Source organism: Watersipora subatra, chromosome 5, assembly GCF_963576615.1.
Source record: "Watersipora subatra chromosome 5, tzWatSuba1.1, whole genome shotgun sequence".
NCBI lineage: Eukaryota > Metazoa > Bryozoa > Gymnolaemata > Cheilostomatida > Watersiporidae > Watersipora > Watersipora subatra.
In genome coordinates this window covers 63,245,604-63,258,150 of record NC_088712.1, presented here as the reverse complement: position 1 = coordinate 63,258,150, position 12,547 = coordinate 63,245,604, and the positions used below count along the sequence as shown (strand labels likewise).

Genomic DNA, 12,547 nt, shown 5'->3' with positions numbered 1-12,547 from the left:
CTTCTGTCAGTTACCTGAAATTACCTAAAAAAATAAGATAGATTTCAATTCTCTGCTCAACTCGGATCAGCAAAGATAGTGAGAAAGGTGTTGGATATCCCCGGTTAGGGGCCCTAGTTCGATACCAGGGTATCACCAGCTGAACAGTACTTTTGTCTAGTGTAAGTCTAAATGCAAACATGTAATAATTTTTTTGTAGTTTGCTAATAACGTTCTCATTTGCAAATTAAAAATGTGTTATCAGATTCAGAGCTTCTAGAATGTCCACTTGCCAAGGATATGTTGAACAAAGACTACTTCCGAGATTTTAAGGATGTTAAATATGTTAAATGTTACATATACACGTAGACCTTGGCACTAAAAATTTAGCGCAACAATTATACTATAGCCACGTTTACACGCTTACGTTGTTGTTAGAAAAACTTTGTAGAATTATAGCAAGGAATCAGTCTAGACTTACGGATACACATTTTAATGCTAGGATAATATAATACCAGTCAGAGTTACGGATACACATTTTAATGCTAGGATAATATAATACCAGTCAGAGTTACGGATACACATTTTAATGCTAGGATAATATAATACCAGTCAGAGTTACGGATACACATTTTAATGCAAGGATAATATAATACCAGTCAAACATATATTTAAAAAAAAGATTTAGTGGAAAGAACTTAAATAAAACAAGATTTCAAAGACTTGGTAACATATTTAAATACTTTATGTTTTTTGTGTCATTATTATACTTAAGCAAGTCTACGCAAAAATGGTTAAATTTGTTGACGAGATTTCAGTACAAGGGTTTGCGTCATTATTGATGAATAATTTTTTGTGAGTTGTGTGCACATGCATTTATCATAAAACTCTCAAACCTTCGCTCCGCTCATTTGATCATGAGATAATAATAGTAATGATAATAATAATAAAAATAATAATAATCATAATTAATAATTATTGTTAATAATTTAATATTAATTTAAAAAATGTGTTTAATTATTATTAAACACTCCCACTTCGGCCAAGCATACTTGGCCAGAGTGGGAGTGAACATGCCTTTTGAGGCTATACAGAAGACAGCCATATTAGGAACAGCTCACATATTAAGGAAGGTCCTCTTTTAGTGGAATTGAGGAAGATGTTGGATCTTTTGGCCTTTTGTTAAGCCCCGGACTTAACACGGACTAAAACCAGTCATTTACCACAACACAACTGTGAAGAAAAACCTTTACAATAATAATAATATTAATAATAATAATAGTTGTATGTAGCACTTTGGTGAACCAAAATTGTTTTTCTATGAAGTTGAATTGGCCAGCCATCCAAATTGGATTACTTCAAAAAGTCAGGTTTTTTTACATGTGATTCATTTAGCCTTAGCTTTAGTCTTGGCTGGCTTGGATATATTTTTATTAGCTTTTAATGTACTTTTGTCTGGTGTAAGTCTAAATGTAAATATGTTGTAATTTTTTTATAGTTTACTAATAACATTGTCTTTTGCAAATTAAAAACTGTGTTATCAGACTTAGAGCCTGTAGAATGTCAACTTGTCAAGGATATGTTGAACAAAGGCTACCTCCGAGATTTTAAGGATGTTAAATATACACGTAGACCATGACACTAAAAATTTAGCGCAACAATTATATTATAGCCATGCTTACACGCTTAGATGTTGTTGTTAGAGAAACTTTGTAAAAATTATAGCAAGGGATCAGTCTAGAGTTACGGATACACATTTTAATGCTAGGATAATATAATACCAGTCAGACTTATGGATACACATTTGAATGCAAGGATAATATAATACCAGTCAGTTATATATTTGATGAAAAGATTTGGTGCAAAGAACTTGAATAAAACAAGATTTTTTTAAGCAGAGACCATCAGTAAGAATAAAGGATTTGAAAACATTAATTTGTGTACAAAAAATATAGAACAAGGCAACTAACTGAATTGTAGATTAGTGATTTCAAAATTTCGATTCTTGAGTTGTTATCGCGACAATTGCCGTGATATTGTGATTAACTGAATTTTTGATGAACCGCTTTATGGTAAGGCTCAAATTTACCGAAAAGATCGAAAGTAAAAACACAGAAACCATCACTCATGATATAATGATAACGATTCTGGGTTATTTGGAATTAGAGCAAAAAAAAACTTGGTGCTTTCTTTATTTTTAAAAAACTTTTGTCAAAGGAGTTTCTGTTCCTTTGAGGTTGATTAGGATTAAATATTTATGCGTAGGATCATAGAGGCCATTTTGCAGTTAGCAAAACAACTATCAGTATTTTAAGGCTCGCCACCCATACGCACATACAAGAAGCTTATTCAAAAATAAACCTTTCAGACTGGCTATAGTGTGAATATTTGATGTATATGATCACTATTTGTGACATGTCAGTTTTTTCTGACATATATAGCTGCAAGGCACCGAGTTTCAGTAAATATTTATTGCGAATAAATTCTACCCTGATAGTGTTGGTAAATATGAGCTTTATCTTAGCTGTTTATCAAACATATAATACCAGGATATCAAAGAATGTTGATGTAATAAGATTCTCATAAATAGATTTTTCAGCTTTAGGCTATATTCTGAATGTCCAGGTCTACATGTATATTTCACATGCCTAAAGGCTTAGACACAGCATTCTGTACAACATATCATCACAAAATTGCCATTTTAGAAGTTTTAAATTTGATAACACATTTCTCTAATTAATTTAATGTATCTAACAAGATTTTAAAAACTATTATAAATAAGCCTACACTGAACGCTTAGAAGAGAAACATGTTTGAAATGTCACTAGCAGTTATCATTGCAATAAAAGTTATTATATTATTATATTTATATACAGTAATCTAAATCTAAAAGAGAGTATCTAAAGTTTCATAAAAATCCAAAGCAACTGAGAATTCTAATTGAAAGTAAACTTCAAAAAATGTTTTTATGTAAAAAACTATGATAGTACATTTAGAGTTATATGATGATTAGTTAATGGCAACCCTTTTGCTTGTTTTACAGTTTTCTCTAATCAATGTTCTGCTTGTTAGTAAAATACTTGGGCTTAGATACTACGTCAATAATTCCAAATTAAACTTCACAAGACATAAAAGTTACAACTATTGTTGGATAGATAACTATCAGCAGATAAGTTAAGCTAACTACAAACAATACACACAGTATAAAGCTTTAGATAAGCTCCTTGCTTTACTTACACTTCTGTTTGTATATATATACAGATGAATTCATCATCAAACAGTTGTGAAGGTGTTCAAATTGTTTTGAGCAGAGTGAGTTTTAAATGGATTCTAACTGGATAGCTGGTAAGTTTAACCTGTTTGATTTCTGGCTGTTAAACTACTAAAAATATTTTGTACACAATGCCTAGCTTAATCCCAATCCCTCTGTGTGTTCTCAAACACAATAGAGTTATTTTATTTTATTAGCATTAAACTTTATATTTCAGAAACTCTATTGCTGATGTTCACTGATTGAATAGGAAGGGTATTGAAGAAAGGTGAATTTATTACCATTAGCTCTTATTCAGTTCATTACCCACAACTTGGTAGGTTAGTACAGGTACAGCCAGATAGTTTGTTTTTCTTTGGAGGTCTAATTATAATATTTAATGGAAGTTAACATTGCAAATTTTAATTTATCAAGCATATTATAAGATAATATGAACTTAATCTAATTGAAAATCTATAGGCCTACCTTGTTTTACTAGGGAACCATTGATATTTTCACATTGGTTTTAATTAGTTTCACCAAAACCTAAAATGGCTAATTTTATTCTAAACTGGTGTCCCAAGTTGATCTGGATTCACGTTTTTACAGTTAATTTTCAAACTTTACTTGAAATAATAGCCTACTTATCACTGACTATGTTATCAATACTTGATAACTAAATATACCATTTTTCCATGCTGTTTTTAAATATGAGATGATGTTGAGGTTGTAAGAGTATAACTGACCTCAACACTTGATAGTTGTTTGTGTTTGTAGAAGCTGAAGACATGGTGTAATGTGCTGCTTGAAAGACGCATTTAAATATCCTCGACAGAAAGGTCAATAACCACTAATCCGTCTTACTGTTACTATGGCAATTGTTTGATTATTTTTTGATATTTTTTTGCTTCCGGTTCTATATTTACACTCATTTCTTGTATCATATTATACAGTATTCTCAGCTAAGTTAGAGTCAATAAAACAGGAGTTTAACAATTGCTTGAGTCACTCACTTTAATTATTTTAGAGTAGTATGCAGCAATGTTGTTTTTGATCAATGTCAAGTTAGCTTTGTGAAATAACAAATTGTAAACTTGCTTCCTTTTTGGTTGTTCACAAGCCAACCTTTGTGGGTGTTTGTAACAATCTACATATGATCTTTAAAACTCTTTTTGCAACATTTGCAAAATTGGTAGCGCAACTCAAACAGGTAAAGTCTGAGGCTTACTTATGTCGAGTTACATGTGACTAAACTCTATTTTACTACGCATAAAAATCACAGAAGGTAACTAAGCAATACTCTGTAACAAAAATCTTGTCCAAACCATTGAGATGACTAACTAACCTTAATAACTAGTTTATGGGAAGAATGAATTCACTAATAGGTCTCTCCAAAAACAACTTTAAAACAAGATATAACTATCACAAAGTTAAATTTAATGACTTATCTAAACGCCGCTCTATCAAACTAAGCAGTTACATGGGACCTAAAAAACAGCGCCAACTATTCCATCACCTGGCAAATATCATATGCCAAGCTTTACTCGAAGAAAACGGGAGATGCAAGTTATGTAATTTAGAAAACTGTTTCATCATTTACAGACCCGGAAAGGCAACTCTGAACAAACCAAGTGAACTCATATTAACTTGCAGACATCCTTTTTGTAATAGTGTTACATAATAGACATAATTCATCTAGGTTTTAATAGCTTTTAATAAATAAGCTTTGGTTTCAGTTTACGAGCTTATCCAAAATTTCCTGTATAGTCCTCACTAACTGATGAAGTAATACTTGACAAGTATTTTTGTCGAAATTAAAGATTTGGCTATTCTCATTCACTACCTTATTTGGAACTTTTTGTCAAGGACACTAACACATCTAGTAACCATATCACTCTTGTTTCTTTAGAATGAGTCTGCTGTTGAATTAGTTTTCTAAAAGTCTTAGGTACTTTCTTTCTTTTTTTGCTGTTTAATGCTGCATTTCAGGGTAGCGATTAACGCTGACATTTACATAAATATATCGGAAAATAGCTGCCGCTGAATAGCGGTAGCGGCAATACCTTTTTACTGTTTCAAAACAACCAACAAGAAAATCGCTTTAAGGAAGTAAGTCTTTTTCACTTTCTGTCAAATGACCATGACTTAATGCCAAGCAAAGATTATACAGCTGTAACTTTTTGCCTTTAGATGGTAGTTCGTAACTGTGCAAATATTCACAAGCAGTATAAAGTTAAACAGCACTTTAAGCGCTACCTACAGTATACAACTAATAAGGGTTTATGTAGCTAAAGAGTTAGAATAGCTAGTAATATAACTAGCTGATTATAATTAGAGTAGTCGATATGATACTCAACTATAAAGCTTGTAACTTTCATGGATGTATAAAGAATCTAAACTAATGATGGAATACACAGAAGTTCTAGACAAACCATGGTCTGCAACAAATAAATTTAACTGTCACTACATTGGTTGATGTTTTTTTATGATGCTATAATATTCGCTTTTTTAATTACATGTGTACTGCATTCAGCTAAACAACTTACTTAAGGTTATGTTAAAGTATATTTCAGTTATATTGTATTCACTATAACAATTATTTTAGTAATGTGGCGTCTTCTTATCTAGCTGCAAAAAAATTACATCTGTTAAAAACTAAACGAGTCTACAAAAACTTTATTGAGTAACAAGATGAATTGGGATAAAAAGTAAAAAAGATAAAATGGAAATGCAAGTTGAAAAATAATTTGAAAATGCTGACTAAGAATGAAAGTAGTTCTATTTAACAACACGACGCCAGGTTTATGGTCACATTTATAAAATCTTAGAATCAATTATATTATACAAATTTATCTCTAGAATAGCAAGTTAAGGAAAATAATTCATAAACTGTTTAGAGTTTAAACTTTAGCCAAGGCGTGGTTGTCAATGCTTTGAGTCCGAACTATAAATTTAGCCCAAGTTAACAGCCATTTGTATAATATGAAACATGTAGTGATTCTTATGCTTAGTCAAACTTCAATACATTTCTTACTAGATTTATAGAAAGCTCTACTATGGTATCAAGTACTTTATGCCAATATTTTTTCTAGACATTATATACAATCATATATATATATTATTGTATATAAATACATATATCTACATATATATATACTTCTATGTATATAAAGTCTAGGATGAAAATTGGCATAAAGTGCTCATTACTGAAGTATATAGATATATATATATATATATAGATATATATATACTTTATATATATAGGAAATATATATATATACTGTATATATATATATATATAAAGTGTACAGCAGACTGTGAAAGAAGAGGAGCAAAGCATCAAAGCATATGCAGCCTCCATGGCCATCTCAGATAAGTTGCTAGCTGAATTTCAATCGGCTGCTCTTACAACGGACCTACGCCTTGATGATGAGGAAATTGACTGGCACACGAAACCTCTTCATGGTGCTTACCACCAACAAATATCTAAGGTTGGCGATCTTCACCAGACATATATGTTGCTGAACAAAGGAAACCTAACGGCCAATACAGAGTCGCTAATCATGGCAGCCCAGGAGCAAGTGCTCCCAACAAGGCAACTCCAAACGAAAATCTATCACATTAGAGACGATCCTAGATGCAGACTGTGCAAAGATGCACCTGAGACCATCCAACACATCATCAGTCGATGCAAGCAGCTAGCAGGAAACGCATACACTGAGCGACATAATCATGTCACAGGTGTTGTGTATAAAAGTCTATGTGATGAGTATGGCCTTAATAAACCACAACACTGGTGGGAAGCTCCTGGTAAGGTCAATGAAAATGAACGCGCTAAGATCCTCTGGGACTTCAGCATGTCCTAGCAAACCAACCAGATATAGTGGTGGTAGACAAGGAGAACAAGAGGGCTACTTTAATAGATATAGCAGTACCCAATGACTACAATATAGCCAGGAAAGGAAAATAAAAGGTAGAGAAATATCTCCCTCTTGGAGAAGAAATTGAAAAATGCTGGAATGTAAGAACAACTGTAATCCCAGTAGTCATTGGGGCACTGGGCGCAATAACACCGGCGCATATAATGTGGCTTGCCCAAATACCAACAACAATCAACTCAGGTGAGTTGCAGAAAAGTGCGCTATTGGGAACAGCTAAGATGTTGAGGCGAGTGCTCAAACTCCCAGGTCTCTGGTAGGAGACCCGAGTTGGAGCGAATTTACCACCTATACGGGGTATCCGGGGTGAGGAAACAATTGTTTATATATATATATCTACTTCTAAAGTAATAGAATGATTGCCGCTATAAGTAAAGGTGTCACTTGTACAGCAGAAGCTTATACCATTCAGAAACATTGCTAGTAGCTGTATATTTAAGCTTACTACAAAGTTCTCATATAAGCTCCTAGCTTTACTCACTTGTGCCTATATATACTGGCTTGGTTATCATGACATTATTGAGAAGGTGCTCAGTTTCTTTGAGCAGATAGATTGGTAGAAGGATTTTAACTGGTCAGATGGTAAGTTGAACGCCTTAGCTTTTGATGGTAAAATTACGGTGAGTCAGTATAAGGGAGTTTTATACATGTAAGTAAACCTGCTTGATTAAGCTTATAAATGTGAATGTTGATCTAAGCTAGTAAATTTTGACTTTATTCTTTAGAAACTCCGTTGCTGATGTGTTGTTAAAGACGAGAAAGAGAATTGAGACCAAGGTGAGGTAAGTTAGCTTTTTTAAGTTAACCACAGCTTAGGTTTTGTTTTTTTTTTGTCATCCAAAAGTTTGTTTAATGATTTTGAGGTTTAGTACCTTGGTTCAAAGTGTCAATACTTTAGGAACAAGATCTTAAAATATTTAAAATTTCACCCGAGGATCGACTTGACAAATGTTTAAAGCTCATCTGATAACTTAATTTTAGACTGCTGAGTACGACTAGATTTGTTAAATAGTCTACAGATTGTAAGAGGCTTTCTAAATATAAATATAGTTTTTTATTTCTTCAATTAAGAAGTGAACTCACTTGAATGAAAATCGTTCTAAAAGCTATCAATAATCTTCACATGAATGATTTATATTTTAGTCCAAAACTTTCTAACAAATTGATTACTAGGCTAGTCTCCAACAAAAGCTCATCAACTCTATCAACTTGCCTCGATAAGAGGATGACTGATAAGCAAGGGTCATTAGATAAAATTTTGTACCACTAGAATATCATGGGGCAGCGCTAAGAACCATTTGAAGAAAAACTAGTAATGTTCATGATTTTTGAAAACTTTTCTGTGCATTTTAGTGAAATGTTATGAGTTCTGATTATGTAAAAGTTAATGATGTTTTTACCAACAAACTGATCTGATTAGTTTGTTTGTTTAGTTATTTACTAAAGGATGCTGACTAGCTATAAACAACATGTTTTTTTCTATATCATTGTCAATTTAATTCGACAACCTACAATACTTTATTAACTAGTGTATAATTTCAGACGATCTGCCAACCTTATTGATGCAAAATTCAAGTAGGTATAGCTGGTTCTCAACTTGCGTACGCATGTAAAATACTGTTGTATTTCCCGTGGTTTATTTCTGTTGGTCTTTGAGAATTAAATATAATCTTTCCTGCACTAACTTATCAAACATAAGGTGAAAGTGAGACTGTAAAATACAATTAATGCTGGTATGGTTCAATACTTGACAGCTGTTTTTAATTGTAGGAGATGAAGGCATGGAGTAATGTGCTGCTTGAAAGATCCCTTCTAATAATCCTCGGCAGAAACCTCAACCTGCCTTAACCAAAATTTTCTGTAACTCTATAATTTTTTTTACTCAGTGCCATATTTACACTGTGTTTCTTGCATTACATTATACAGTATTTTCAGCTATGGATCCAATAAAGCAACAATGAGTTTTAAAAATTTAACTATTTTTCATTTTGAACAGTTCAGTTCTATTGAATCGATCAGTTTAATTAGTCTCCAACAGTCCCATGATCAGATCGGACTAAGTATGGTTATTGAAGTGTAATACTAGAATAATACACTGTATACATATTTTCCAATAGAGCAATGATAAGCTTCAGATTTAGACCTTTATTTAAAAATGCTTTTCAAACCATGTTATAGTTTCTAACATTGTTATCATTTGCCAGCTCACTAATGGACTAATATATTTGACAACAACTCCAAGACGGTAGGTAAAATGAGCTTTTCTGGTTAGAGGTTTATTTTCAGCATAGGTTTGATTAAATAAAATTGTCTCAGGTAAGTACAATGATTTGAAAGCTACAAATGCACACGATGGTGAGTTTTTAACATTTCAAGTAGAATTTGTTGAGTATGTAATTCAGTCTAACATTCATTGGTGTTTTTTGTTGGTGTGTGAGCTGAAAAACTAGTGTATTGTGATGCCCAAAGGACCCATCTAATGATCTTCAGTAGAAATTTTAAGTGACTTGTCTTTCTTTCAAACTTTCTATAATACAAACCAAGGTCTATAAGATCTTTTCGGATCATTTTATATATCTACACTCCTTTCTTGCAGTGTTACACAATGCACACATTAGTACACAGTGCAGTATTTTAGCAAAATTCGATAAACCAGCAAAAAGCTTGATGGTTGCTACACTTACTAAACTGGAGTAATCAATTCAATGTCTACACTACAGGATTCTGTCATCAGAGTTTGGCTGAATTTAAGAAATCTGTTTGCAAAAGCATTTTATACACATTCAAACCATAATTTATCAAAGTTTGATATTGCTTAGTCCAGGTGCACGAGTATTAACGTGTCAAATATAACAAAATACAATACATAATAAGTACTTAATGTAGCTTAAGAACAAATATATACATCTTTGCCATTAATATGCCACATACCATTGGTAACAAATATACAGTAGTTACGTATATATCCAGATATTTTTGTCTATATAACCAACAGTCATTGAAATTCGGCACCTACACGCTTATGTTACAACGAAGCTGACATTTTATAGACAGTGATCCTATACAGCCAATGAAACTACTATAGCAACTTTTAGTGATTGTAATAAACTTATTGTATGTGTGCAAGTAGAATATCTCTCCAGGATTATGTCAATTTCACGCTATAAAAATATATCTGTCAACAATACAGCTAAACCGACCAATCAACCGGCTAACATAAATCAAGTAACTCTTATTGGTTACCATAGTAATTAGAATACACAAGAATGACTTGTCTTCTTTCAAAAATTATCTATGCATCAATGTGCTTAATTTGTATAATGTGCTTACAAAACCTCAGACAGTTTCAAAGCGAGTATGTATATCAATCAAAATTGCTACCTGCAAATCATTGCAATTAATTACGGAGGTTGTCACTTTTTAACAGCCATGTAACTGTCATTTACAAATGTTTGATAAAAACTTTAAAAAAAATCTCACAGGCTAATAATATCAAAATGAAGCGGGCTAAAAAAGCAACCATCACTTGTGGCTCAATGCTACCAAGATATATAGAGGCTATGCTGTGTGATCACCTTTGCAAAAACATTGTTTTTTTTTACACACAGAGGTTTTACAAGTCTGGGTTCACATATTTATAGTTGAAACTGTTAAAAAGCGTTAAATTAGTTAGTTTGCCAACCTGCAGAGAGTTATAACAAGTATGTACATCAATCAAAACAACTACCTTAGCATCATAGCATTGAGGAATGGGGTTGTTATTTCTTTAATAGCCATAGAACCATGATATATAAATGTATGATCAGTGGTAAGAAGAGGTTCATAGGCTCATTAATGAATATCATAGGCTAAAACAGAAACTATCACTTGTGATTCATTGATACAGAGATATCTACATGTAGAGGTTATGCAGTTTTATCACCTTTGCTAAAGCTTGGTTTTATGCGAGACCTCAAGGTTCCACAAATCTGAGCTCACATATTTGTGGTTACGATTGCAGATGCATTTTGTCTGCTAGTAGCAAAGCAGACTTTATGCTTAACGTTTAAGAGGTTCCCATCTGTAATTTTGCTGCACCCCAAATTGGGTAGTTTTAATCAGTTTCTGATACTGGAATCGGTATTAAAAATAGTATTGGTTTTGATTTGGTTACTTAATTGAGCACGCCAACAACCCATAAACTCTTTGCTGGTTTATTGACTTCAACTTGGCTGAAAATACTGTATAGTGTGATGCAAGAAATGTGTGTAAATATAGAACATAATAGTAAAGCTATAGAACTGTTGAATTATAGAAGGTTGTAAGGCAGATGAGTCTAATTTGACGTATCTGCCGGAGATAATTAGATGGGAATTTCAGGCATCACAATACACTAGTTCTTCAGCTCACTCATCTACAACAAACACTCATGGCTGTTATACTGGATTACATATTAAAATAGCTCTATAACTTACTACACTTAGCTTTTAGCTTTCACAAGATACATTTAATATTTCAATGCCAACAGTAGATAGAGGTTTGACTATGATTTTTTGTATAGAAACGCGAACATGCAAATGCTGTAAGAATGTTTATATCCCAACCGTATATTTAATGCATATGCTTGCTTAGCTAATGCAAGGAGCCAATTGAAACTGTCGGTTCACTCTAAGATAGTTTTGCTAATGTTGACCGCATGCCTAGAGTTTGCTGACACAAACATAACAAACTGTAGCTGATTAACTAAGCAACCACTCACCTCCATACTTTTCTTCTCCTTTACTTACTGTACATCAGAAAGAGTTTCTAAAGAATTGAAAAATACGTTGTTAAATAACTTGTATGTATCTTTAAAACCATACAATATATTCAGTTACAAAGTCTTTGTTGTGTGTCTTTCCATCTAACTGTTGAAAACAAAGAGATTCAACTTACCATCTACCCTGTTGAATTCCATCTATAACTCACTCTGCTCTAAAGAGTTTGAGCGCTTTCTCAATTTTCTGAAGGTGACCATATCAGTATATATATGAACAGAAGTGAATAAAGCTAGGAGCTTATCTAAAGCTTTACACTGCTTGTATTGTTAGTAATCAGCTTAAGGTTACTCTATGCTCATGAGGTTAAAGTCTTTTTGTCTAGTTTTGTAAGGTGACATGTTGCTGAATATGATGAATTAATCCATAAGAACAAACATAATTCTTGTCAAGTATTGTTATATTGGTAATCAACAGAGTTCTTTTCCAAAAGTTGAAGTTTAGAGAGAGATAAAAAATTCAGACATTTTTAATCCTTATTCTAGTTGTCAGTCAACTTGTTGTCAAATTTTCTGTGTTTTGCATGATAAGATTGTATCACTGTTCTGAACTTCTTCAGTCATTTTCTGATGACATGATTTTAA

General features: G+C 32.5%; 1 long non-coding RNA gene across 1 annotated transcript in view; it reads right to left on the bottom strand.

Moving 5' to 3' along the window:
• Positions 1 to 11,375: 11,375 nt before the first annotated feature.
• The window catches only part of LOC137396895 (uncharacterized), a 150,083-nt gene continuing 148,911 nt past the window's right edge, over positions 11,376 to 12,547 (bottom strand). The window contains exon 4 of the long non-coding RNA XR_010978646.1: positions 11,376 to 11,560. This is a non-coding gene — a long non-coding RNA (uncharacterized lncRNA). The remainder of the gene's footprint in view (positions 11,561 to 12,547) is intronic.